Source organism: Ranitomeya variabilis, chromosome 5 (genome assembly GCF_051348905.1).
Source record: "Ranitomeya variabilis isolate aRanVar5 chromosome 5, aRanVar5.hap1, whole genome shotgun sequence".
Classification (NCBI taxonomy): domain Eukaryota; kingdom Metazoa; phylum Chordata; class Amphibia; order Anura; family Dendrobatidae; genus Ranitomeya; species Ranitomeya variabilis.
The window spans coordinates 667,033,716-667,057,304 of NC_135236.1; the positions used below are offsets into that span (position 1 = coordinate 667,033,716).

The 23,589-nt window shown below is 45.2% G+C and overlaps 1 pseudogene; it reads right to left on the bottom strand.

Annotated features, from left to right (window-relative positions):
- LOC143773493 (E3 ubiquitin-protein ligase TRIM7-like) overlaps positions 1–21,770 on the bottom strand; it is a 31,855-nt pseudogene extending 10,085 nt beyond the window's left edge.
- Between the last annotated feature and the right edge of the window lie 1,819 nt (positions 21,771–23,589).

Sequence of the window (23,589 nt, forward strand, 5' to 3'; positions counted from 1 at the left end):
CTGAAAGTGACCACATCTCTACTCTCTTGTATAAAGGACATATTTTCTAAGCAGATCCTCTTGGCTCTAACTCGCCATAGGGAACTGATTTTGTAGCGTGATTAGTGTGACAGCGGTTTGCTCGCAATGTGTTATTACCACTGATTGGTTTGCGGTAAATAGAGTCATGGGTACATTTTTTGTAATAGGGTTACCTTGTAGAGTAAGATCCAAGATTAAGGAATTGTACAAACAGAGGTATGGTCGCCATGTCGCCCTTCCAGATAAGTAGCATGTCGTCGACATAGCGACCATACCACTGAATGTCATGAAAAAAAGGATTTGACTCTGAAAAAAATGTGGAACTCTTCCCACCAAGTAAGAAAAAGGATAACAAGGGAAGATGAGAAATGAGAATCCATCGGTGCTCCTGTAACTTGAAAATAAAAGTGGGAATTAAACATAATAATAATAATAATAATCTTTATTTTTATATAGCGCTTAACATATTCCGCATCGCTTTACAGTTTTGCACACATTATCATAAAAAAAGTTATGTTTTATAGGAGATTCCTCTAATAATTCCTTAAGTTCATTGTTGTAAGAGCTATAATGGTTAAGGTGATATGAAATAGCAGTAAGTGTAAGGTCATGAGGTATACAGGAGGATAAATTACAATATCACAGGATACAAAACTATTGGTATTAGACCATGTAAAGGATTTTACGATATTAAGTATCGAAGAGCTGTCTGTAAGAAAACCCGGAGTTTGAGACATTAAGGCTATGTGCACACGTTCAGGATTTTTAGCTTTTTTCAGTCGTTTTCCTCCGAAAAACGCTAAAAAACCGCTTACATAAGCATCCCATCATTTTTAATGCATTTCGCATTTTTTGTGCACATGCTGCATTTTTTTCTGCGGCGGAATCGCATTCCGGAAAAAAACGCAGCATGTTCATTCTTTGTGCCAAATCGCTGCGATTCCGCACACATAGGAATGTATTTATCTGCTTAGTTCCCGCATGTGGCTATGCCCACCACGCGCAAAGTATGCGGATCATGTGTGGATGGTACCCAGGGTGGAGGAGAGGAGACTCTCCTCCAGGCCCTGGGAACCATATACCTGTAAAAAAAAGAATTAAAATAAAAAATCGTGATATTCTCACCTTCCGGCGGCCCCCGCAGCCTTCCCGCTCCTCGCGATGCTCCCGTTCCCAGTAATGCCTCACGGCAATGACCTGTGATGACATACGGTCTCGCGTGATGCTACGTCATCTGGGGTCATTGCCGCGAGGCATTACTGGGACCGGAGCATCGCGAGGGGCGAGAAGCCTGCCGGGGGACTGTTATGACCCCAATGGCGAGGGTCTCAGAGGTACGTGGAAGTCTGCAGAATACCAAAAAACCAGCTCATAGGGCAGTGGTAACTGGGTTGACCATATATCTACTCCTAACGCCAACACTAGAAGTAGCCGGGGATCATTCCTACGTTGATTCTAGATGACACGCTCCAGCCGGAGAATCTAGCTACCCCTAGTAGAGGAAAACAAAAGACCTTTCTTGCCTCCAGAGAAGGGGACCCCAAAGCTGGATAGAAGCCCCCCACAAATAATAACGGTGAGGTAAGAGGAAATGACAAACACAGAAATGAACCAGGTTTAGCACAGAGAGGCCCGCTTACTGATAGCAGAATAAAGAAAGGTAACTTATATGGTCAACAAAAACCCTATCAAAATCCACACTGGAAATTCAAGAACCCCCGAACCGTCTAACGGTCCGGGGGGAGAACACCAGCCCCCTAGAGCTTCCAGCAAAGGTCAGGATACAGATTTGGAACAAGCTGGACAAAAATACAAAACCAAAACAAATAGCAAAAAGCAAAAGGCAGACTTAGCTGATATAACTGGAACCAGGATCAGTAGACAAGAGCACAGCAGACTAGCTCTGATAACTACGTTGCCAGGCATAGAACTGAAGGTCCAGGGAGCTTATATAGCAACACCCCTAACTAACGACCCAGGTGCGGATAAAAGGAATGACAGAAAAAACCAGAGTCAAAAAACTAGTAACCACTAGAGGGAGCAAAAAAGCAAATTCACAACAGTACCCCCCCCTTAGTGAGGGGTCACCGAACCCTCACCACGACCACCAGGGCGATCAGGATGAGCGGCATGAAAGGCACGAACTAAATCGGCCGCATGAACATCAGAGGCGACCACCCAGGAATTATCCTCCTGACCATAGCCCTTCCACTTGACCAGGTACTGAAGCCTCCGCCTGGAGAGGCGAGAATCCAAGATCTTCTCCACCACGTACTCCAACTCGCCCTCAACCAACACCGGAGCAGGAGGCTCAGCAGAAGGAACTACAGGCACAATGTACCGCCGCAACAAGGACCTATGAAATACATTGTGAATAGCAAACGACACAGGAAGATCCAGACGAAAAGATACAGGATTAAGGATTTCCAATATCTTGTAAGGCCCAATAAAACGAGGTTTAAATTTGGGAGAGGAGACCTTCATAGGAACAAAGCGGGAAGAAAGCCATACCAAATCCCCAACGCGCAGTCGGGGACCCACACCGCGGCGGCGGTTGGCAAAGCGCTGAGCCCTCTCCTGTGACAACTTCAAGTTGTCCACCACATGATTCCAGATCCGCTGCAACCTATCCACCACAGAATCCACCCCAGGACAGTCAGAAGGCTCCACATGACCCGAAGAAAAGCGAGGATGGAAACCAGAGTTGCAGAAAAAAGGCGAAACCAAGGTGGCGGAACTAGCCCGATTATTAAGGGCAAACTCAGCCAACGGCAAGAATGTCACCCAATCGTCCTGATCAGCAGAGACAAAACACCTCAAATAAGCCTCCAAAGTCTGATTGGTTCGCTCCGTCTGTCCATTAGTCTGAGGATGGAAAGCAGACGAAAACGACAAATCAATGCCCATCCTACTACAAAAGGATCGCCAGAACCTGGAAACGAACTGGGATCCTCTGTCTGACACAATATTCTCAGGGATGCCGTGCAAACGAACCACGTTCTGGAAAAACACAGGAACCAGATCGGAAGAGGAAGGCAGCTTAGGCAAAGGAACCAAATGGACCATCTTTGAGAAGCGATCACATATCACCCAGATAACGGACATGCCCCGAGATAGCGGAAGATCAGAAATGAAATCCATGGAGATATGTGTCCAAGGTCTCTTCGGGACAGGCAAGGGCAAGAGCAAACCGCTGGCACGAGAACAGCAAGGCTTAGCTCGAGCACAAGTCCCACAGGACTGCACAAATGACCGCACATCCCTTGACAAGGAAGGCCACCAAAAGGACCTGGCCACCAGATCTCTGGTGCCAAAAATTCCCGGGTGACCTGCCAACACCGAGGAATGAACCTCGGAAATGACTCTGCTGGTCCACTTATCCGGGACAAACAGTCTGTCAGGTGGACAAGACAGGCCTATCAGCCTGAAATCTCTGCAACACACGTCGCAGATCCGGAGAAATAGCTGACAAGATAACTCCATCTTTAAGAATACCAACAGGATCAGCGACTCCAGGAGCATCAGGCACAAAGCTCCTAGAAAGAGCATCGGCCTTCACATTCTTTGAACCTGGTAAATACGAGACAACAAAATCAAAGCGGGAGAAAAACAATGACCAGCGGGCCTGTCTCGGATTAAGGCGTTTAGCAGACTCGAGATACATCAGATTTTTGTGATCAGTCAAGACCACCACACGATGCTTAGCACCCTCGAGCCAATGACGCCACTCCTCAAATGCCCATTTCATGGCCAACAACTCCCGATTGCCCACATCATAATTTCGCTCGGCAGGCGAAAACTTCCTAGAGAAAAAGGCACAAGGTTTCATAACAGAGCAACCAGGGCCTCTCTGCGACAAAACGGCCCCTGCTCCAATCTCTGAAGCATCCACCTCAACCTGAAAGGGAAGTGAGACATCGGGCTGGCACAAAACAGGCGCCGAAGTAAACTGGCGTTTCAACTCCTGGAAAGCCTCCACGGCAGCAGGAGCCCAGTTAGCTACATCGGAGCCCTTCTTGGTCATATCCGTCAAAGGTTTCACAATGCTAGAAAAATTAGCGATAAAACGACGGTAGAAGTTAGCGAAACCCAAGAACTTCTGAAGACTCTTAACTGACGAGGGCTGAGTCCAATCAAGAATAGCTCGGACCTTGACTGGGTCCATCTCCACAGCAGAAGGGGAAAAAATGAACCCCAAAAAGGGAACCTTCTGTACACCAAAGAGACACTTTGAGCCCTTGACAAACAAAGAATTTTCACGCAAAATTTTAAAGACCAACCTGACCTGCTCCACATGCGAATCCCAATTATCAGAAAAAACCAAAATATCATCCAGATAAACAATCAAAAATTTATCCAGATACTTCCGGAAAATGTCATGCATAAAGGACTGAAAAACTGAAGGCGCATTGGAGAGCCCAAAAGGCATCACCAAGTACTCAAAATGACCTTCGGGCGTATTGAATGCGGTTTTCCATTCATCACCTTGCTTAATGCGCACAAGGTTGTACGCACCACGAAGGTCTATCTTGGTGAACCACTTGGCACCTTTAATCCGGGCAAACAAGTCAGACAACAGCGGTAAAGGATACTGAAATTTGACAGTGATCTTATTTAAAAGCCGATAATCAATACAAGGTCTCAAAGATCCGTCTTTTTTTGCCACAAAAAAGAATCCCGCACCAAGAGGGGAAGAAGACGGACGAATATGTCCTTTCTCCAGAGACTCCTTGATATATGAACGCATAGCGGTATGTTCAGGTACCGATAGATTAAACAGTCTTCCCTTAGGAAATTTACTGCCTGGGATCAAATCTATAGCACAGTCACAGTCCCTATGAGGAGGCAGTGCACTGGACTCAGACTCACTGAAGACATCCTGATAATCAGACAAATACTCCGGAACTTCCGAAGGCGTAGAAGAAGCAATAGACACAGGCAGGGAATCCCCATGAATACCCCGACAGCCCCAACTTGAGACTGACATAGCCTTCCAGTCCAGGACTGGATTATGGGTCTGTAACCATGGCAGCCCTAAAACAACCAAATCATGCATTTTATGTAAAACCAGGAAACGTATCACCTCGCGGTGTTCAGGAGTCATGCACATGGTAACCTGTGTCCAATACTGCGGTTTATTTGCTGCCAATGGCGTAGCATCAATACCCCTAAGAGGAATAGGATTTTCTAATGGTTCAAGAGTAAAACCACAGTGCTTAGCAAATGACAGATCCATAAGACTCAGGGCAGCACCTGAATCTACAAACGCCATGACAGGATAAGACGACAGTGAGCAAATCAAAGTTACAGACAGAATAAATTTAGGTTGCAAATTACCAACGGTGACAGGACTAACAACCTTAGCTATACGTTTAGAGCATGCTGAGATAACATGTGTAGAATCACCACAGTAGTAGCACAAGCCATTCCGGCGTCTATGAATTTTCCGCTCATTTCTAGTCAGGATTCTATCACATTGCATTAAATCAGGTGTCTGTTCAGACAACACCATGAGGGAATTTGCGGTTTTTCTATCACATTGCACCGAATTAGGTGTCTGTTCAGACAACACCATGAGGGAATTTGCGGTTTTGCGCTCCCGCAACCGCCGGTCAATTTGAATAGCCAGTGCCATAGTATCATTCAGACCTGTGGGAATGGGAAAACCCACCATAACATTCTTAATGGCTTCAGAAAGGCCATTTCTAAAATTAGCGGCCAGTGCACACTCGTTCCAATGTGTCAGCACGGACCATTTCCGAAATTTTTGGCAATACACTTCAGCCTCGTCCTGCCCCTGAGACATAGCCAGCAAGGCCTTTTCTGCCTGAATCTCAAGATTGGGTTCCTCATAAAGTAAACCGAGCGCCAGAAAAAACGCATCAATATCAGCCAATGCCGGATCTCCTGGCGCCAGCGAAAAAGCCCAATCCTGAGGGTCGCCCCGTAAGAACGAAATAACAATTTTTACTTGCTGAGCAAAGTCTCCAGATGAACAGGGTCTCAGGGACAAAAACAATTTACAATTATTCATGAAATTCCTAAACTTAAACCTGTCTCCGGAAAACAGTTCAGGAATCGGTATTTTAGGTTCTGACCTAGGATTTCTGATAACATAGTCTTGTATGCCCTGCACACGAGTAGCCAGCTGGTCCACACTTGTAATCAAGGTCTGGACATTCATGTCTGCAGCAAGCATAGCCACTCTGAGGTAAAGGGGAAGAAGAAAAAAAAAAAAAAACAACTCAGAATCTTCTTTCTTATAATCCCTCTTCTGCAATGCATTAAACATTTAATACTGGCCTGGCAAACTGTTATGACCCCAATGGCGAGGGTCTCAGAGGTACGTGGAAGTCTGCAGAATACCAAAAAACCAGCTCATAGGGCAGTGGTAACTGGGTTGACCATATATCTACTCCTAACGCCAACACTAGAAGTAGCCGGGGATCATTCCTACGTTGATTCTAGATGACACGCTCCAGCCGGAGAATCTAGCTACCCCTAGTAGAGGAAAACAAAAGACCTTTCTTGCCTCCAGAGAAGGGGACCTGTCATGATCTCAATGGCAAGAGATCATAGCATCAGCATATATAGGAACTAGCTCTTGGAAGATGGAAACTGAGCTGACCATGAACTAAACCTAACGCACAACTAGCAGTGGCCGGGTAGCATGCCTACGTTGATTCTAGATGCCCAGCACCAGCCGGAGGACTAAATAAAGCTAGCAGAGGAAAATATTAGTCCTAGCTCACCTCTAGAGAAATACCCCGAAAGGAGACAGAGGCCCCCCACATGTATTGGCGGTTAATCAAGATGAAATAACAAACGTAGTATGAAAATAGGTTTAGCAAATTTGAGGTCCACTTACTACATAGCAGAAGACAGAAAGGACACTTTCATGGTCAGCTAAAAACTCTATCAAAACACCATCCAGAAATTACTTTAAAACTCTGGCATTAACTCATAACACCAGAGTGGCAATTCCTGTTCACAAGAGCTTTCCAGACACAGTAACGAAACTACAGCTGTGAACTGGAACAAAAATGCAAAAACAAACATGGACAAGAGTCCAACTTATCTAGTAGTTGTCTAGGAGCAGGAACAAGCACAGAGAGGCTTCTGATAACATTGTTGACCGGCAAGCAACTAACAGAGCAGCAAGGTTATATAGCGACTCCCACATCTTGATGGAAACAGGTGAACAGAGAAGATGAAGACACCAGTTCAATTCCACCAGTAGCCACTGGGGGAGCCCAGAATCCAAATTCACAACAGTACCCCCCCCTCAAGGAGGGGGCACCGAACCCTCACCAGAACCACCAGGGCGATCAGGATGGGCCCTATGAAAGGCACGAACCAGATCAGAGGCATGAACATCAGATGCATTCACCCAAGAATTATCCTCCTGGCCGTATCCCTTCCACTTGACCAGATACTGGAGTCTCCGTCTGGAAACACGAGAGTCTAAGATTTTCTCCACAACGTACTCCAACTCACCCTCAACCAACACCGGAGCAGGAGGCTCAACGGAAGGCACAACCGGTACCTCATACCTGCGCAATAATGACCGATGAAAAACGTTATGAATAGAAAAGGATGCAGGGAGGTCCAAACGGAAGGAAACAGGGTTAAGAATCTCCAATATCTTATACGGGCCGATGAACCGAGGCTTAAACTTAGGAGAAGAGACCCTCATAGGGACAAAACGAGAAGACAACCACACCAAGTCCCCAACACGAAGACGAGGACCAACACGACGACGGCGGTTAGCAAAAAGCTGAGTCTTCTCCTGGGACAACCTCAAATTGTCCACCACCTGCCCCCAGATCTGATGCAATCTCTCCACCACAGCATCCACTCCAGGACAATCCGAAGATTCCACCTGACCAGAGGAAAATCGAGGATGAAACCCCGAATTACAGAAAAACGGGGACACCAAAGTGGCAGAGCTGGCCCGATTATTGAGAGCGAACTCCGCCAATGGCAAAAAAGCAACCCAATCATCCTGGTCAGCAGACACAAAACACCTCAGATATGTCTCCAGGGTCTGATTAATCCGCTCAGTCTGGCCATTCGTCTGAGGATGGAAAGCGGACGAAAAAGATAAATCTATGCCCATCCTAGCACAGAATGCCCGCCAAAATCTAGACACGAATTGGGTCCCTCTGTCAGAAACGATATTCTCAGGAATACCATGCAAACGAACAACATTTTGAAAAAACAGAGGAACCAACTCGGAAGAAGAAGGCAACTTGGGCAGAGGAACCAAATGGACCATCTTAGAGAAACGGTCACACACCACCCAGATGACAGACATCTTCTGAGAAACAGGCAGATCTGAAATAAAATCCATCGAGATGTGCGTCCAAGGCCTCTTAGGAATAGGCAAGGGCAACAACAATCCACTAGCCCGAGAACAACAAGGCTTGGCCCGAGCACAAACGTCACAAGACTGCACAAAGCCTCGCACATCTCGTGACAGGGAAGGCCACCAGAAGGACCTTGCCACCAAATCCCTGGTACCAAAAATGCCAGGATGACCTGCCAACGCAGAAGAATGAATCTCAGAGATGACTCTACTGGTCCAATCATCAGGAACAAACAGTTTATCAGGTGGGCAACGATCAGGTCTATCCGCCTGAAACTCCTGCAAGGCCCGCCGCAGGTCTGGAGAAACGGCTGACAATACCACTCCATCCTTAAGGATACCTGTGGGCTCAGAGTTACCAGGCGAGTCAGGCTCAAAACTCCTAGAAAGGGCATCCGCCTTAACATTCTTAGAACCCGGTAGGTATGACACCACAAAATTAAACCGAGAGAAAAATAATGACCAGCGCGCCTGTCTAGGATTCAGGCGCCTGGCGGTCTCAAGATAAACCAAATTTTTGTGGTCAGTCAATACCACCACCTGATGTCTGGCCCCCTCAAGCCAATGGCGCCACTCCTCAAAAGCCCACTTCATGGCCAAAAGCTCCCGATTCCCAACATCATAATTCCGCTCAGCGGGCGAAAATTTACGGGAAAAGAAGGCACAAGGCCTCATCACGGAGCAGTCAGAACTTTTCTGCGACAACACTGCCCCAGCTCCGATCTCAGAAGCGTCGACCTCAACCTGAAAAGGTAGAGCAACATCAGGCTGACGCAACACAGGGGCAGAGGAAAAACGGCGCTTAAGCTCCCGAAAGGCCTCCACAGCATCAGGGGACCAATCAGCAACATCAGCACCCTTCTTAGTCAAATCGGTCAATGGCTTAGCAATATCCGAAAAACCAGCAATAAATCGACGATAAAAGTTAGCAAAGCCCAAAAATTTCTGAAGACTCTTAAGAGAAGAGGGCTGCGTCCAATCACAAATAGCTTGAACCTTGACAGGATCCATTTCAATGGAAGAGGGGGAAAAAATATATCCCAAAAAGGAAATCCTCTGTACCCCAAAAACACACTTAGAACCCTTCACACACAAAGAATTAGACCGCAAAACCTGAAAAACCCTCCTGACTTGCTGGACATGAGAGTCCCAGTCATCCGAAAAAATCAGAATATCATCCAGATACACAATCATAAATTTATCCAAATAATCGCGAAAAATATCATGCATAAAGGACTGGAAAACTGACGGAGCATTTGAAAGACCAAAAGGCATCACTAAATACTCAAAGTGGCCCTCGGGCGTATTAAATGCGGTTTTCCACTCATCCCCCTGCCTGATTCGCACCAAATTATACGCCCCACGAAGGTCAATCTTAGAGAACCACTTGGCCCCCTTTATGCGAGCAAACAAATCAGTCAGCAACGGCAATGGGTATTGATATTTAACAGTGATTTTATTCAAAAGCCGATAATCAATACATGGTCTCAAAGAGCCGTCTTTTTTTGACACAAAGAAAAAAACGGCTCCTAAGGGAGATGACGATGGACGAATATGTCCCTTTTCCAAGGACTCCTTTATATATTCACGCATAGCAGCATGTTCAGGCACAGACAGATTAAATAAACGACCCTTTGGGTATTTACTACCCGGAATTAAATCTATGGCACAATCGCACTCTCGGTGCGGAGGTAACGAACCAAGCTTGGATTCTTCAAAGACGTCACGATAGTCAGACAGGAACTCAGGAATTTCAGAGGGAATAGATGATGAAATGGAAACCACAGGTACATCCCCATGAGCCCCCTTACATCCCCAGCTCAACACAGACATAGCTTTCCAGTCGAGGACTGGGTTGTGAGATTGCAGCCAAGGCAATCCTAGCACCAAATCATCATGTAGATTATACAGCACCAGAAAGCGAATAATCTCCTGGTGATCCGGATTAATACGCATAGTTACTTGTGTCCAGTATTGTGGTTTATTATTAGCCAATGGGGTGGAGTCAATCCCCTTCAGAGGAATAGGAGTCTCCAAAGGCTCTAAATCATACCCACAGCGTTTGGCAAAGGACCAATCCATAAGACTCAAAGCGGCGCCAGAGTCGACATAGGCGTCCGTGGTAATAGATGACAAAGAGCAAATCAGGGTCACAGATAGAATAAACTTAGACGGTAAGGTGCAAATGGAAACAGACTTATCAAGCTTCTTAGTACGCTTAGAGCATGCTGATATAACATGAGTAGAATCACCACAATAGAAACACAACCCATTTTTCCGTCTAAAATTCTGCCGCTCGCTTCGGGACAGAATTCTATCACACTGCATACTCTCTGGCGATTTCTCAGTGGACACCGCCAGATGGTGCACTGGTTTGCGCTCCCGCAAACGCCTATCGATCTGAATAGCCATTGTCATGGACTCATTCAGACCCGCAGGCACAGGGAACCCCACCATAACATCCTTAATGGCATCAGAGAGACCCTCTCTGAAAGTCGCCGCCAGGGCGCACTCATTCCACTGAGTAAGCACAGACCATTTACGGAATCTTTGGCAGTAAATTTCCGCTTCATCTTGCCCCTGAGATAGGGACATCAAAGTTTTTTCTGCCTGAAGCTCCAAATGAGGTTCGTCATAAAGCAACCCCAAGGCCAGAAAAAACGCATCCACATTGAGCAACGCAGGATCCCCTGGTGTCAATGAAAAAGCCCAGTCCTGAGGGTCGCCCCGGAGCAAGGAAATCACAATCCTGACCTGCTGTGCAGGATCTCCGGCAGAGCGAGATTTCAGGGACAAAAATAATTTGCAATTATTTCGAAAATTCTGAAACCCAGATCTATTCCCCGAGAAAAATTCCGGCAAAGGAATTCTCGGCTCAGATACAGGTGCATGACAAACAAAATCTTGCAAATTTTGTACCTTCGTGGCGAGATTATTCAAACCTGCAGTTACACTCTGAAGATCCATTGCAAACAGGTGAACACAGAGCCATTCAAAGGAGAGAGAAAAAAAAAAAAAAATTTCAGCAGACTACTTATTTCTCTCCTTTCTCAGCCAAGGATTTTAACCCTTTAGTGGGCCGGTCAAACTGTCATGATCTCAATGGCAAGAGATCATAGCATCAGCATATATAGGAACTAGCTCTTGGAAGATGGAAACTGAGCTGACCATGAACTAAACCTAACGCACAACTAGCAGTGGCCGGGTAGCATGCCTACGTTGATTCTAGATGCCCAGCACCAGCCGGAGGACTAAATAAAGCTAGCAGAGGAAAATATTAGTCCTAGCTCACCTCTAGAGAAATACCCCGAAAGGAGACAGAGGCCCCCCACATGTATTGGCGGTGAATCAAGATGAAATAACAAACGTAGTATGAAAATAGGTTTAGCAAATTTGAGGTCCACTTACTACATAGCAGAAGACAGAAAGGACACTTTCATGGTCAGCTAAAAACTCTATCAAAACACCATCCAGAAATTACTTTAAAACTCTGGCATTAACTCATAACACCAGAGTGGCAATTCCTGTTCACAAGAGCTTTCCAGACACAGTAACGAAACTACAGCTGTGAACTGGAACAAAAATGCAAAAACAAACATGGACAAGAGTCCAACTTATCTAGTAGTTGTCTAGGAGCAGGAACAAGCACAGAGAGGCTTCTGATAACATTGTTGACCGGCAAGCAACTAACAGAGCAGCAAGGTTATATAGCGACTCCCACATCTTGATGGAAACAGGTGAACAGAGAAGATGAAGACACCAGTTCAATTCCACCAGTAGCCACCGGGGGAGCCCAGAATCCAAATTCACAACAGGGACCCCAAAGCTGGATAGAAGCCCCCCACAAATAATAACGGTGAGGTAAGAGGAAATGACAAACACAGAAATGAACCAGGTTTAGCACAGAGAGGCCCGCTTACTGATAGCAGAATAAAGAAAGGTAACTTATATGGTCAACAAAAACCCTATCAAAATCCACACTGGAAATTCAAGAACCCCCGAACCGTCTAACGGTCCGGGGGGAGAACACCAGCCCCCTAGAGCTTCCAGCAAAGGTCAGGATACAGATTTGGAACAAGCTGGACAAAAATACAAAACCAAAACAAATAGCAAAAAGCAAAAGGCAGACTTAGCTGATATAACTGGAACCAGGATCAGTAGACAAGAGCACAGCAGACTAGCTCTGATAACTACGTTGCCAGGCATAGAACTGAAGGTCCAGGGAGCTTATATAGCAACACCCCTAACTAACGACCCAGGTGCGGATAAAAGGAATGACAGAAAAAACCAGAGTCAAAAAACTAGTAACCACTAGAGGGAGCAAAAAAGCAAATTCACAACAGGGGACGTCGGAAGGTAAGAATATCACAAATTTTTATTTTTTTTATTTTTTTTAACATTATATCTTTTTACTATTGATGCTGCATAGGCAGCATCAATAGTAAAAAGTTGGTCACACTTGTCAAACACTATGTTTGACAAGTGTGACCAACCTGTCAATCAGTTTTCCAAGCGATGCTACAGATCACTTGGAAAACGCTAGCATTCTGCAAGCTAATTACGCTTGCAAAATGCTAGTGTTTAGCGGGAATACGCATGCCAATTCCGCATGCGTTATACCCGTGGCAGGGAGTTGCGGAATTGCCGTGGAAATTTCCACGGCAATTCCGGACATGTGCACATAGCCTAAAGGTTGTATTTGCCGATATATCCATGTACTGAGACCTTCACTTAGGGAGTTGATGCCAGATATAATTGGTCCTAGGTTAGGAGTAAAAATTAGTTTGAGTCTTAGGGAGACCGTGGAAAATTGGAATAGAGGGAGAGTCCAGCACCATTTTTTCCAGAGCATCAGCCATTATGGTACAGACTCTACTCCCTACTTTCCTTAGGACAGATGCAGGAAAGAGGGGGGTATCTTCCCACTCTTAACTTATATACCCCTTTTTTACCCTTCCTCTTTCCCTATAAACAATTATCATCCCACATGTGCCATATTCAAAAGACGTCATTCCCCCAACACTTATTTAACTTTAGCCCTCGCAGTTCCTGGCACCTTCATTAGCCGTTATGGTGCCTGCAAATCTGCTCACGGGATCTGCTCATGAAGCCACGGGAACATAGCGTTGGTCATAGTGTGTGCGCTCACAACGCATACGTCACCTAGCCACTGACTCACTGCGGCTCCAGAACATGTGCAGATATGAAGTGAAACAAGGGATGTACATCCCGATTCAGCGCACATGCACGGGGACCTGATAGTCAGTGCTCGAGCATGAAATTTACTGGGCGACTGCCATAATATTGGGGCAGTCCAAGCAATCAATCAGGCTGCGATGGGCGTGAATAATTTTGAAGAGGACAGTGACTGGAAGGATAGAAAGCGCCACCTCTAAGGCCGAAAGAAAAGGTATGTGATTCAATCACCTACGGATAAAAAGTGTTATTTTGAGATAAATAGTGTGAAGTTTTGCTTGAGAAGACCATGTTAGGCTACTTTCACACTAGCGTCGTGCACTGCACCGACTCTAGCTGTGGAAGCGCCGCACAACGGGGGCAGCGGATGCTGTTTTTCCACGCATCTGCTGCCCCATTGTGAGGTGCGGGGAGGTGGGGGCGGAGTTCCGGCCGCGCATGCGCGGTCGGAATTGCTGCACACAACGCACAAAAAAAGTTACATGTAACGTTTTTGTGTGCCGACGGTCCGACGCAACCGTCGCACGACGGTTGCGACGTGTGGCATTGCGCCGCACTGCGTCGCTAATGCTAGTCTATGGAGAAAAAACGCATCCTGCAAGCACTTTTGCAGGATGCGTTTTTTCTGCAAAACGACGCATAGCGACGTGCAGTGCACGACGCTAGTGTGAAAGTAGCCTAAGTGATACTCAATGCCTCACTAACAAGACATTGGGGGCAGTTTAATATTGAAAAAGGAAAAAACCTTATTATTATTATTATTATTAGTGCTTATGTAAGTAAGTGAACAAGAGAGAATACAGTTGAAGTTAATGCCTAACTGAGTAATTGCAAGTGAACACCACTATCTGCTGGTCAAAGGCAAAAGAATGTAAGTCCGCAAGGACAGGGTCCTCTCCCCTCTGTACCAGTCTGTCATTGTAAATTTGTTTACTGTAAACGATATTTATAACCCTGTATGTAACCCCTTTCTCATGTACAGCACCATGGAATTAATGGTGCTATATAAATAAATAAATAATAATACTAATAATAAAAGTGAAAATAAAAAAAGAATTACAGTATTAAGAACCTATTAGTGGGAACCCATGTTCCCAGAGGAGGAGTTTAAAAGACGACATCAGGTCAGGTGACATCAATGTCACAGTTAGTTGCTAATTCTAAAAGGCCTGGCTGGGCCGTGAAGAAGAAGTTGGTGCCAGAACCAGTACTAGTACTGATCATGTGGATGCTAGGTGGGCTTACAGCCACCATTGCCACAGAAGGGTCCGAGAGTGGTCAGATGCCGGAGAAGGCTTGAGCTGTGAGGAAGATTCCTACTCCACACCAGTAGAAGATCCATGTCCCACGCCATTAGAAGTCTGAGACCGGCGCCACAAAGACTTTGACCAGATCCGAACCAGGTTCAGGAGACGAACCGGCTATATTAGAGGACCATACTTGTGGGCCGTTCCTTCCAGTGCAGACACACAGTACAGGATTTGGCTGGGGCCATGCTTCAGGGAATGGAGACAGCCAGTGCGACATGCTCACTGTACACCCAGTGACTCACATATCTAGGACTTAGTGGAAAGTACTGGTGCCCATTACTGTAACCCGCCATATAGTGCTTACCTGTATATATATTTATAAATAGATTTTCCTTTTTGTGTTAGGTAAATAAATAGTGTTGGTTAAGTACCACTGTCTCTTCATTGTCATCTCCCAAAATAACTGCTTACACTTATATAGCGTCATCATATACCGCAGCGCTGTACATTAGAATGGTGTAAGTTCATCTAGAAGAATTGATGATGTTTTGAAGACACAGAGTGGTCACTAAATATTGATGGGATTTACATTTCTCCTTTGTTCATTAACTTTACATTCTGATAACGGATGGAGGTGAATTATTGGTGCTTCAATTTTTTAAAGCTTTTTTACTTTGCAGAATTTTTTTCAAACCTGTCTAAAACTTATGCACATTACTGTAGTGAATCATCCGCTCTCAAAAGTGCAGCATGATGTGATCTTTTCTCCTGTGTGTTTCTGACTTAAGACCTTTATGGTATAACTCCAGATATGACATAGATTTCTCATAGATGAGGGTCCCAGCAGGTGGTCGTGTATCATTCTCAAGAATGGGAATAGCGCCCCCCTCCATCATGACTGGTACTCCACCTGCTGTCAGAGGAGAGATGAGCGTGAATTTACCTCTTTGGTGACTTCTATGGGAGCACGGCAAGTGTAATCATCTGTATCCAGAGGTCCCATAGAAGTCACCAGAGAGAATTACACATGTGACCACCTCAGCCCTGACGGTGACAACGCCATCATGTGTAAGATGAGAATACCTCTATAATGGCCACTGAGCAGTTTTCTGATAATTCGTTGCGGTTCTGTACATGTTATTTTCCATTGAAGTCGGTGGAGCCAAACGTCATGAATAGAGCATTTGGGGATTTATAGAAAGACACGTTGGGTATAAAGAGTTGTCCACTACTTTTATAATGATCACACATCCTTAGGACAGGTCACCATTATAATATCGGGGGAGGGTGGAGCACCTGCCATAATATCATTACAATATCATTGTACTTTGGCCTCCATAGTGGGCAATGGCCAATAAGAGATGGTCCGAATAGAGAGAACTGTAAAGTCAGGAGACGCGACCTGTTCCCAGCCTCCAGAATAATGAAAACCTTTAGGAATCGCCAGTTTCCGGGAAGTTTCAGGCAAGATCGGGGGCGGTTGGGATTTGCTGACTCTTCCATGAGTCCGGATCGTCTCTTCTTATTCCTCTGGCCCTGGTGCGATGGCTGCCCGTGAGCCCCCTACAGCTGCGCCTCCAGCCCCCACTATATCACAAGGAGACACGTGACAGTAGTAATATTACAGGAGGAGAGGACAGTTTATTATACCGAGCGGTTACATTAGATATAATACAGTGCGAGGATTACAAGAAAAGGAAAAACACAATCTCCAAAATGATAGAAAACCAGAAATATCACAGAAGTGACCAACACGGGACATAACGACAACCCTTGTCCTGCGAGATAGAAAGGTGGAATAAGGTTGTCACACAGATTATTGTATGAGGAGCAGTTATACATTCTCCTGTTACACTTTATCTATCAATTCCTCACTATGTGTAATATGTATAGGCCGTGTCTTCTGCCCCCTCCGTCCTATTGTAAGGCCCAGATTGTGACTGAGCTTCATAGGAAACTGCCAGTGACTGTATACAGCGATCCTGAGATTATACAGTATATAGTACAAGCGACCAAACGACTGCAACACTGAAAAAGAAGTATAAGCTAAAAAAAAAGAAATATGAACAAAAATAAAAACCCAATTAAAATATTGTATTTTCTCAGTTACAAACAATGATAATTTAAAAAAAATATATTTTGTATTGCCGCGTACACAAAAATCCAACTTGTTGAAAATATAAAATTATTTCACCCGTACGGTGAACATCATGAAGCAAAAAAAGGAAAAAAATCAAAACTCCAGAATTTGTTTCTTCCGTCACCACAATTCCCTAAAAAAAATCAATTAAAAGCGATCAAAATATTTTTATAGACCCGAAAATGTCACCTATAAAACTGCAGCTCATCATGTAGAAAACAAGCCCTGAAAAGTAAAGCAGATCTCTAAAAAAGGGGGACACAGACCAGTTCATTTTCAGGTGACGTTCACACGTTGAGTATTTGGTGAGGATTTTTTTTTAACTCAGTATTTGTAGCCAAAACGAGGACAGGAACCATCAGAGGAAAAATATAATAGAAACACGTCACCACTTCTGTATTGTCACCCACTCCTGGTTTTGTCTTACAAATACTGATATAAAATACTGACCAAATACTGATTGTGTGAACGTGGCCTAAGGGGAGGTTCACACGAGAGTATAAACAATTGTCAAAGTTTCATCCAGAAAAGTAGAACGATTATTTTCTCACTTATCATCCGTGTAAAATTAGTTTTTTACAGCAGCAGCTATTAACCATTTACAGTTTCCTGTTACAAAATTGTAATGTATCCGTAAAGATCGGGCGCTATACTGTGACATGTGATTCTCTGCAATAATTTTCACACACCGAATTCGTCAGTGAAAAAAATTGTTCATCTGTACTGCCCCATGGAATAACATTGGTCCAAGTGTGGTCGGGTGAAATATAAGGTCGTGTGCAGGAGCCCTGACGGTCGTTCTACAGACGGTCTTTCTGGTGTGAGTGATATAGGTGAAAAAAAAAACACAACGCCAGGAACAATGTCGGCAGGTGAAAAAAAATAAAAATCACAACATGCACAAGTTTCGTGTGTAAATAGGATGAGACTCATCTATTCAAGTATATTTATGCTATGAGTGCGTAAAAAAATAAATAAAAATAAAATGTGATGTCATAAAGCGCTACAGTACAGTATCCAATTTGTACGGATGCATTGTAATTCTGTAACAAAGGAAACTGTAAATGGTTAACAGCTGCTGTTAAGTATTGGATTGTACACGGAGGACAAGTGAGAAAAAGATCGTCCCACTTTTCTGGATGAAACGCTGAATGATTTTTATACGTTTTTGAGAACTTCCCCTAAAACTAATAACAGTAATAATCCTGGGGGGTCGTCCATAATAGCCATAATAACATGGCCTGTTTTATTAAGGCTATGTGCCCACGTTGCAGAAATGCTGCGGAAATGTCCGCAGCATTTCCGCAACTCCCTTCCGCAGGTAAATTGCATGCGGAATTCGCATGCGTTTTCCCGCAAAACACAAGCGTTTTGCAAGCGTTTTTAGCTTGCAGAATGCTTGCGCTTTTCCAAGCGATTTGAAGATTAGAAAAGTGATTAACAGGTTGGTCACACTTGTCAAGCATAGTGCTTGACAAATGTGACCAACTTTTTACTATTGTTGCCTATGCAGCATCAATAGTAAAAGATAGAATGTTAAAAAAATAAAAAATATGGTTATTCCCACCTTCCGACGGCCCCGATCTCCTTAGCGGCGCTCCCGGTACGTTCTGTTCCCAGGGATGATTTGTGCGAAGGACCTTTGTGACGTCACGCTCGCGTGACTGCGATGTCATCTCAGGTGATTCGCGCAATGCATCCCTGTGAACGGAAGCCACCGCATGCACCACTGAGAGCCGGGAGGACTCTGGGGGCCATCAGAAGGTAAGTATAGCCCTATTTTTTTATTTTAATTCTTTTTTTTTTTTTTACAGGGATATGGTACCTAGGGCCTGGAGGAGAGTATCCTCTCCTCCAGGCCCTGGGTTCCATCCGCACATGAAGCGCTCACTTTACGCATGGTGGGCATAGCCACATGCATAAAGTGAGCGTTTAAATGCAATCCTATTGCTGCGGAATCGCAGCGATTCCGCAGAAATAATGAACATACTGCGGATTTTCCCGATATGCGATTCCGCAGCGGGAAAATCCGCAGCGGGAAAATCCGCAGCATGGGCATAGCAACTGCGGAATCCCATAGGATTACATGGGAATGCGTTTTTTAAGCGTTTCCACTGTGGCGGAAACGCATAAAAAGCGCAACGTGGGCATACAGTCTTAGTGTTCAGGCAATCAGATTACCCTCCCTGTGATGTCACCAGTCTCTGGGCAAATTTCTTACAACAACTATTATTCTTCAGATGCAGATTCTAATCCAGGTATCATTAATAAATAGTGGGAGATCTACACATAGCACAGCATGAAGGGGCTCGGAGAAGGTGGCAGTGAAGGTATGTAAGTGTCTGATGGGGTCTTGCAACTCATAAAAGGACAACTGCCCGACGTCATAATCCAGACATATCCTGACTCTATCACTAGAGCTCTTGTCAGGTAACTGGATCACTTTACGACCATGTCTCACTAAATACTGATTATGATATCTGCACAGACTCCAGGACTTGTTATTATCTCCAATGTATGACTGACCTCCCCTCCTGTCTATACTGGGATAACACATCCCCACCCTCCACCACACTGATCTACTGCTCTCCACATCCCAGTAATGTCGTCCTGAGGTAAATCCTCTCCTGCTCATCACCTGATTACATTCCTGGAATCTCTCTGATTTTTCTGGACGTTTCTGATTCTCTCGAGTCCAGGTTTTAGATTTCAGGTCGTCTGATATAAGGAGATTATTAGCAGCTGTGGTTACATCCAGTAATATGTCTGCAGGACCCTCCACATAGATCCCGCTCCTTATACCTGATATTACGTCACATAATGTGTGTAATGTGTGTGAGATCACAGCCACATCCAGGTCATCTCCATCATGGGGCTGTTTATCATGTCCTCCTGTGTCCTCATCACCTCCCTCCTCCTCAGGATCACACAAGTCACCGGTGTCTGGTTCCTGTAAGGCACGTCAGTGGCTCCGGTACGTGAGGTGACAGTTTCCTCACGTACCGGAGACACTGACACACGTAGACCCATAAAAATCAATGCATCTGTTCAGATGTCATTGATTTTTTGCGGACCGTGTCTCCGTGTGCCAAACACGGAGACATGTCAGTGTTCGTGGGAGCGCACGTTTTACACGGACCCAATAGAGTCAATGGGTCCGCGTAAAACACGGACCTCACACGGACATTCTCCGTCTGGGGTCCGTGTGGCGTGCCGGAGACAGCGCTACAGTAAGCGCTGTCCCCCCCACATGGTGCTGAAGCCGGTATTCATATCTTCCCTGTAGCAGCGTTTGCTATAGAGAAAATATGAAGAATAGTGTTAAAAATAAAGATCCATGTGTCCGCCGCCCCCCCACCCCCTGTGCGCCCCCCCGCTGGTCAGAAAATACTTACCCGCTCCCTCGCTCCTTCCTGGTCTGGCCGCGCCTCCTACTGTATGCGGTCACGTGGGGCTGATCATTTACAATCATGAATAGTCGGCTCCGCCCCTATGGGGGGTGGAGCCACATATTCATGACTGTAAATGATCGGCCCCACGTGACCGCATGCAGGAGAAGCCGCGGCCAGACCAGGAAGGAGCGACAGCCGACGGGGGACCCGGGTAAGTATTTTCTGACCAGCGGGGGGGCGCACAGGGGGTGGGGGGGCGGCGGACACCTAAATCTTTATTTTTAACACTATTCTTCATATTTTCTCTGCAGCAAACGCTACTGCAGAGAGGATATGAATCGCAGCTTCAGCACCATGCAGAGTGGGTACCACACGCTCCATGTGGTACCCACTCGCCATACGGGCGGCACACGTGTGCCGCACGTATGGCCTCCGTGAGTTCCCAGGCACACGGACACGGATAACTCCGGTACCGATTTATTCCGGTACCGGAATTATCTGGACGTGTGGGACAGCCCTAAGACAGTCAGTGGATCCATCATGTTACACAGCTCCTCAATGTGTCTCATCTTCCTGGACAGCTCGTCCTTCTTTATTTCCAGCTGATGGATCAGAGCAGACAGTGACAGTGACTCTTCCTTTTCCTGCCTGGAGATCTCACTCAGGACCTTCTTCTCCAGGTCGTCCACCCGTCTCCTGATGTCTGTACACAGGGCAGTGACTCTCTCGGCTTCTCTAGCTGCTTTTTCTTGAGCTTTTCTCCTCTGTTCCTCTAGACTCTGGACTTTTTCCTCAGTCTCCTTTCTCTTTGTGATCAGTTTCTTGCAAACATTTCTTAGTTTCTTCTTCTTCTTCTTTGAGGCTACATCCAGCATCTCCACACGGTGTCCTCGATGTTCTCCAGCCAAACTGCAGGACACACAGATACAGATGGCATCCCGAGTACAATAATACTTTAAAAGTTCCTTATGGACAGAACATTTCCTTTTCTCCAGAGAAGTGCTGGGATCAGATAAGACATGTTCTGGTGATTTGCTGTGAGCTCTCAGGTGTTTATCACACAGAGAAGCCTCACAGTGTAGACAGGATCTAACAGCAGGTACAGGAGAGTCCACACAGTAAGTGCAGCAGATCCCGATGATCTCCTCTTCTGGCTGCGTAATCAGGAAACGTTCTGCTACGTTATGGAGATTTATGTTCCTCATCAGTTTCGGCCACACCTGAAACTCTTTTCTGCATTCAGGACAGGAATAAACTCTAGACTCGTCCTGTGTATCCAGCACACGACTAATACAGACCCGGCAGAAGTTGTGTCCACATCTCAGCGTTACAGGATCCTTAAATGTAGATAAACAGATGGAGCAGAGCAGCTCGTCTCTCAGAATAGCAGATGCCATGGCTGACGGAAGAAGGAAGAAATTAACCTGAAAGTGTCTAATCCTGGACAAAGGGCAAACTTGTAGTTACACCCAGTCACTTAACCCTTTATTTTTTCCTTCCTAAAGCGTTAACTTTTTAATTCTTCAATCAATATACAGGGTGGGCTATTTATATGGATACACCTAAATAAAATGGGAATGTTTGGTGATATCAACTTCCTGTTTGTGGCACATTAGTATATGGGTGGGAGGAAACTTTTCAAGATGGGTGGTGACCATGGTGGCCATTTTGAAGTCTGCCATTTTGGATCCAACTTTATTTTTTCCAATGGGAAGAGGGACATGTGACACATTAAACTTATTGAGCATTTCACAATAAAAACAATGGTGTGCTTGGTTTTAACATAACTTTATTCTTTCATGAGTTATTTACAAGTTTATGACCACTTATAAAATGTGTTCAAAGTGCTACTTATTGTGTTGGATTGTAAATGCAACCCTCTTCTCCCATTCTTGACACACTGATAGCAACACCACAGAAGAAATGCTAGCACAGGCTTCCAGTATCCATTGTTTCAGATGCTGCACATCTCGTATCTTCACAGCATAGACAATCGCCTTCAGATGACCTCAAAGATAAAAGTCTAAGGGGGAGACCTTGGTGGCCATTCAAGTGGCCCACGACAACCAATCCACTGGGGCGGCTGAGAGCTGATATTTTAAGCTTGGGGTGGACAATATCCATGGCCCCTTCCTAGACTATTAATGTCAGCTGGCAGCTGTCTGCATAGACTTTGCTGGTTATTAATTACAGGGGGACCCCACGTCATTTTTTGTTGGTGTCCCCATTTTAATAGCTAGTAAAGGCTAAGTATACAGCTATAAACTGATATTAATAGCCTGGGAAGCTCCATGGGTATTACCCCCTTCCCAGGCTGTAAACATCTGCCCTCAGCTGTCGGCTTTCCCTCTGCTGGTTATTAAAATTATGCGAGAGCCCATGCAATTTTTTTTATAATTTTTTTTCCTTTAAAATTAACAGTTGCTGTGGGGTTACAGCCTATGTAGGTTCCTTCTGTTAACGCTCCTACATAGGCTGGTGACAATGTGTGAGTAGGTTTGTGTGCGTTTGTGTTTACTTATCGGCTTAGTAATGACGTGTCGGGCTGAGTGTAAGTGTGTGAGTATGCGTATCAGCGAGTGAGTGTCAGCGTGTGAGCGTCAATGTGACCGTCAGCATGTAAGTGTGAGCGTCAGCATCAGGATGTCCTGAAACACTCTGCTGCTGGGGACACTCTGTGTGTAACTAGTCTTTGATCTGCCACATGATCAGCGCACTCCTCTCCTGAAATACTCTGTGCTGCTGGGGACGCTGCTTCTGTATGTAACTAGTCTGTGACCTCTCCTACAAGATCAGGTCACTCCTCTCCTGAAATCCTCTGTGCTGCTGTGAAATAATACCACCATATAGTGCACCAACAATATAACAATAGAGCTATGAAATAATTCCACCATATAGTGCACCAATATTATCACAATAAACAATAAAAGGTTGCACTCTATCGTGCCAAAGCATGTCAATATGAAATACATTGTGCAGGATAGTTTGTATGTCTTTGTGGTATTTTCCTGCTGAAGAGGTCAGATAGACCTTGAAACGCGTTGAATAAACCACCACAGCTTTTCACATGCTTTTGCTTTACACCATCAGGTGAGCAGCTCCCTGTTAAAAAACTGCACTTAATCTGAGGATAAGACACTATATGCGCTTTTTGTCTCCCTAATCTACTAATATGAAATACATGAAATATAAATAGCAAAATGGCTTTTGAACATTAGGAAA